Here is a 6,252-nt window from a genome sequence, read left to right on the forward strand (position 1 = left end):
ACTGGGAATGGAGAAATTCGCATGTAAATAAAGAAAATATCTAAAATTAAAAAAAAAAGAATAAAGTCTTAGGGGTGGAATTTTGCTCAAAAAAAATAAAAAAGAAGAAGAAGTTCTACTATGAGAGTGTATCCATCTAGAGGCAAAGCATAGTAACTTCTAAGCATGGGAAATTTCTTCTACTCAAGAGAATTGGAGTTAATGGAATCTGAAAAAGAGAATTGTGTATCTTCAGTTGGGAAGGAGACAAAGAGGAGACAGAGCATGGAGTGACCCATGAGAATCTTGTGCAAGGCCAGAAGTAGAATGAAGAGAAAACAGTCCCTTAAGCCAGAGCAATGCTGAGAGACAAGAAGCCCTTACTGTCATGTATATTGCATTACTATTTCACTAACACACACACACACACACACACACACACACACACACACACACGCGCGCGTGCGCACACACACACACAGAAACTGTAGCTACCAATTGTTTTCAAGTTCTCAGGGACCATCATGATATGACTCAGTGAATGTCACTGTTATTTACCTGTTTGTTGTTGCTTGGTTGTGCTGTGCTTTGTTTGTTCTATTTCAAGAAACTGAAGAAAAAATGTAGAAATATAAAACTACACTTTCTATTAGAAAATTGAGATGGTAACAGCTGTGTGAAGAGTGTTTCCGAAATGCAATAGCATTCTCTTTTCATACCTTGAAAAATGATTCTGGACACATTATATAAAAAGTGTCCCAGGAGATCTCTACAGATAACAACAGCATTTAGTTCCTTTACCAGAGAAATGTTTTGTCAGGTTCTTCTTCCATTAATACAAGTTAAAGAAAATAAAATAGGAAATTCTCTTCATTTATGGAACATCTTAAGATATCTGTAAATCTTTCTTAAACATATAAATATAACTTAACATAAATATGTCTAAACATATTTTCAAAAGCACTACTACCTGGAAAATGTAACAAAAAAGAAATACAGACAGTTATAATTTAAATCTGACATGTCTTTCTAAAAGCAACAGTGCTCCAACTTCATCAGTGGATTAATCAAGTGATGAGTTCATGCTTACCATGTATGTGTATATAAGGTGAGAGTTAAAAGAGATAGCTGGCTCTCTATTTTCCAGTAAGGAGTTTTGTCAAGGAACTTAATGAAAAGAAATAATTGATTAATTTGGACAATTAATCTCTACATAGATGTAACTATTGAATGAAAGTATATGCTTAGTTAATTTTCCATTGACATGTATCAGATGGATCTGGGACTTTAATGTTTATGAAAGAGAAAACACTATGATCTAGAATTATTCTAGAATCCTAGAATAATGAATTATTCATCAAGGTAAATGTTGACTATACTTCCAATTTGAATGATTTTCAAGTATGAATAATAAATGAGTTATATAATAACTAATTTTGTGTACTTTTATACATTTTTACTTTGTAATACCTAACCTGGCTTCAATGTGTTTATATTGGACTATGTATTTTTGTAAAACATGAAACACATGAATATATGTACTTCCATAAAATCCTGAGTATATGGTTTACATTATGTTAATAATTTATTACCTAGTTCTTGGTATATTGCATTCAATATATCTAAGGCTATACCTGTAATAACACTGGAATGTATTCAAATAGTTTTAAAGGGCCTTCAATAAATTAGAGACTATTTAGCCTTCAACATAATTATAAAACATGGACTTAGTAAGAAGTCTAGAAATTCTATCATAGTTTTCCTTTTGTTAACTTTTTTAACAGGGTTTAACTTGGAATTAAATTCACTTTAAATTCTTGGAAGAAGAAATGTTATTTGACAATAATAATTAGAATCACTTTATAAATCTAAATAGCATCCAGAAAAAGAAATAACCTAAATATTCCCAACTCAGTAAGTCTGTAGTCAACATTTCACCTGAAACAAAACTAGAATATGAAAAAAACTGTGAATATTTCATATCTTATTTTATTGAAAAATTGTTACCTATTGAGAGTTTTACAGAAGTCTTGTTGTAGAGTTAATACACTGGAACAGGAAACAGTAAATACCAGCTGAAGGAGTGTGGTCACTTTCCAAACACTTTGTAATTAATAGCTCATAAAATTGTTCATAGTGTAATTTTATTATGTCATCACAAATAGTATTTTAGCATAATAATAACCCAAATAAAAATGAAATTTCTGCTGTTAAAATATAAGATTAAAAATTCCTTTTTAGGAGCTGAGAGGATGACTCAGCAGTTAAGAGCACATATTGCTTTTTCAAAGAACCCAGTTCAATTCCCAGAACTCCATGTATGGCAGCATACAACTATCTGAACTCCAGCTCCAGATGACCTGATGCTTCTGACTTGCATTGGCATATCACATGATATGACACTTTTAACATGATGTGGTGAAATACTTGGTTGGTTTTTCTATTTGCTTGTTTGTTTGTTTGTTTAGTTGAGACATCCAGATATGTCTCCAGACATTGCCAGGTACTCTGCCTTGATTGATGATTAAATATCACCCCTAATTAAGAAGCATGTATGCATGCAACTCAGAGTCTGAAAATAGCTTTGCTTTTGATGGTTGGGTTGGCCTAAAAATAGACTTGTAAGGAAGCATCTGAGAAAGGTTAACACAAGCAGATGATTTTCTTGGAGGTTGCACACCATTTTGCATGACTTATGCTGGGTGAGGTCTGAGAGGCAAGGTCTTAAGAGCTTCATCTCAGGATTGATTCTTGAAGTTGATATGCCTTTCCTGTCACTATTGCTTATCTTAAGGATTCCTGAACACCAACCCCACCCTATTGAGATTTCCTGCAAATCAGCATAAAAAAGAACTTTCATGTATTAATACTGTTTAGATGAATGATTTTATAAAATTCCAGATTTAATTCAAATCATTTTAAGAAGAAAGCTTTAATATATTGCTTTAGCTGTTTTGCCAGAAAGATAAAAAAAAAATTAGAATCAAGTATAGAATATGCCCACTCCTCATAAAATAGTAAGTAAAAGCTGCATAAAAAGGAATACATGAGCTTTCATGATTACACTAAAAAGAGAAATGGGCTTAGACCAAATTTGTGATCAACATTCATTCTAGGTCAGATCAAAGGATGAAGCTACAGGTGTGCACTATGATAAGGTAAGGTCATGTAAAAACTGTTGTTTTGAACTTATAATGAGCGACAGAATGAAATACTGCTTTGAACTTGATATCCTTTTGTTATTCTCCTTTTATATAACATTTTATCTATGAGATAATTCTTAGAATGAGAACTTTTTGTCTAAAATCCATAAAAAGGCTGAAAACAATTAAGAAAAGTGGTGGAGCCATTTTCTACTTCACTCTGTGTATGTTTGTTGTCTGTGTGAGTGACTTTTTTCCATTCTTTTAGCTCCAAGCTTTTTGCCTAGCCATGGAGGAACTCCTGGCTGAGAGAAAGGAGCCCTAACTGTAAATCCTTTTACTTAATTCCCCACTGCTAAACAGCATGTGTTAATTAACCAGAAATTAGCACTTATTTAAGCTCAAATAATAAGAGAGTTGAAGAGTTAAGTTCTCAGTACTAATAAAAGCACAGAATAGTAATAAAGACTTAAGTTTTTAGCACTCATTTAAGCACAGAAAAATAACAAAGAGTTGTTTCCCCAGTGATTATTTAAGCACAAAGAGTTAAAGAGAAAATAAGCCAGCAATTTTCACCACAGAATAAGCAAGAGTATTGAGTTTCCTGAAGCCATCCCCTCCTAGCCCCCAATACAGTTAGAGTTATAAGCCCAAAGATGATCAGTCTTATGGCTTTCATCCAACTCTGCATTCCACCTCAGCTCCAAATCCCAAACGGCTAAGGTTGGCTTCCAGCATGGATTTAAGTAATATGGCTTTGAACCACAATTCTTTTGAAATATTATCTCATATGACTTGTTCTAAATTTTGCCCAGTATGGAGAACTGTGTCCCATTCCATGTTTGAGATTTTGTTTTCAACTTTTGATTGTTTTGAGGTCTCACTCTATACTGTAGGCCACCCTCAAATTCCTTATGTTGCATAGCTAGCCTTGACATCATCCTGCTTTCACCTTTCTAGTGTAGAGATTATAGGAAGACATAATATAACCATGTGTGGTTAGAAGGTTACATATTGTATTATCTTTTTTCATTTGCTCATGGTGTTACTAAAGTTTGAGCATTGAGATTTACATTCTACACAAGTGCTTTAATGAATTTTATCTCAATCTTTAATTCTTTAATACTTTAACTTTGATATCACAGTTGCTGGAGGATCATCCCAGCACAGTTTCCCAAAGAAGGCAGCAAAGGGGTATAGAGTTACCTATCAGGGCCAAAGCTGCATTACCTTTGGCAATTATTCTGTCAGTGATTGTGTGGCCAAATACTACTTACTTTTGTCAATTTTGGCTTGGTAACTGAAACTCTTTTCTCTGTGATTTAAGGGGACCTTGCTAGTCAGGTGGAGGCTTGGAGTCCATTAACTCTTCATGAGCCAGAGAGGAAAAGGAAGAAAAAGAAGAAAGGGAAAATTCAAATACACATATAGACACATACAAAAACATACCAAGCCCTACCACCTGTCTCAACAATTCCACAAGTGTTCATCCATACTTACATACATACATACACACATACCTACACACATATATATGTACACACATATATAGAGTATGTATATATATATATATACATATATATATATGTATGTATGTATATATATATATATATATATATATATATATATATATATATATATATATATATATATATATATATATGACTGATCCCCAAATGTCATACTTGATTTCTTTTTTCTGGAAATTTATACCTTGTAGAAAAAAGTTCTTATCCCTTGACAGATGAATGAATACAGAAAATGTGGTACATCTACACAATGGAGTACTACTCACCTATTAAAAATAATGAATTTATGAAATTCTTAGGGAAATGGATAGATGTGGAGAATATCATACTGAGTGAGGTAACCCAATCACAAAATAACACACATGGTATACACTCTCTGATAAGTGGATATTAGCCCAGAAGATTAGAATACACAAAGTACAATTCACAAACCACAAAAAACTCAAGAAGAAGGAATACCAAAGTGTGGATACTTTGTGCCTTCTTAAAAGGGGGAACAAAATACCCATGGAAGGAGTTGCAGAGACTGAAGAAAGGACAATTCAGAGACTGCTCCACCTGGGAATCCTTCCCATATTCAACCATCAAAGCCAGACACTATTGTGGATGCCAGCAAGTACAGACTGACAGGAGCCTGACATAGTTGTCTCCTGAGAGGCTCTGACAGTACCTGACTAATACAGAAGTAGAGGCTCATAGCCATCCATTGGACTGAGTATAGGGTCCCCAATGAAGGATCTAGAGAAAGGACCCAAGGAGCTGAAGGATTTGCAGCCCCTTAGGATGAACAACAATATGAACTATATAGTACTCTCAGAGCACCCAGGGAATAAACCACTAACCAAAGAGTACACATGGTGGGACTAATGGCTCCAGAAGCATGTATATAGCAGAGGATGGCCAAGAAAGTCATCAATGGAAGGAGAGGACCTTGGCCCTGTGAAGGTTCTATGCCCCAGTGTAGGGGAATGCCAGGGCCAGGAAGTGGGAGAAGGTGTATTGGTGAGCAGGGGGAATGGGGAGGGAACAGAGTTTTTTTGATGTTGTTTTGTTTTGGTTTTCCTTTTTCTTTTTCTTTTCTTTTTTCAGACGGGAAACTGGGAAAGGAGATATCATATGACATGTAAATAAAGAAAATATCTTTGCAGATTCATCTGGAACAACAAAAGACCCAGGATAGCCAAAACTATACTCAACAATAAGGGAACCTCTGGTGGAATCACAATCCCAGAGCTTAAGCTGTACTACAGAGCAATTGTGATAAAAACTGCATGGTATTGGCATAGTGACAGGCAGGTAGATAAATGGAACCGAATTGAAGACCCAGAAATGAACCCACGTACCTATGGTCACCTAATCTTTGACAAAGGAGCTAAAACCATCCATTGGGAAAAAGACAGCATTTTCAACAGATGGTGCTGCCTCAACTGGAGGTTAACATGTAGAAAAATGCAAATCGATTCATTCCTTTCTCCTTGTACAAAGCTCAAGTCCAAATGGATCGGGGACCTCCATATCAAAACAAATACATTAAAACTAATAGAAGAGAAAGTGGGGAAGAACCTTGAGCAAATAAGCACAGGGGAAAATTTCCTGAAGAG

At 34.7% G+C, this 6,252-nt stretch overlaps 1 long non-coding RNA gene across 1 annotated transcript in view; it reads left to right on the top strand.

The window, feature by feature from the left end:
• The window catches only part of LOC116080882, a 19,125-nt gene that overhangs the window by 3,680 nt on the left and 9,193 nt on the right, over positions 1–6,252 (top strand). Inside the window, exon 2 of the long non-coding RNA XR_004114652.1 lies at positions 3,096–3,137. This is a non-coding gene — a long non-coding RNA (uncharacterized LOC116080882). The remainder of the gene's footprint in view (positions 1–3,095; positions 3,138–6,252) is intronic.

This window comes from Mastomys coucha, unplaced genomic scaffold (assembly GCF_008632895.1).
Source record: "Mastomys coucha isolate ucsf_1 unplaced genomic scaffold, UCSF_Mcou_1 pScaffold6, whole genome shotgun sequence".
Classification (NCBI taxonomy): Eukaryota; Metazoa; Chordata; class Mammalia; order Rodentia; family Muridae; genus Mastomys; species Mastomys coucha.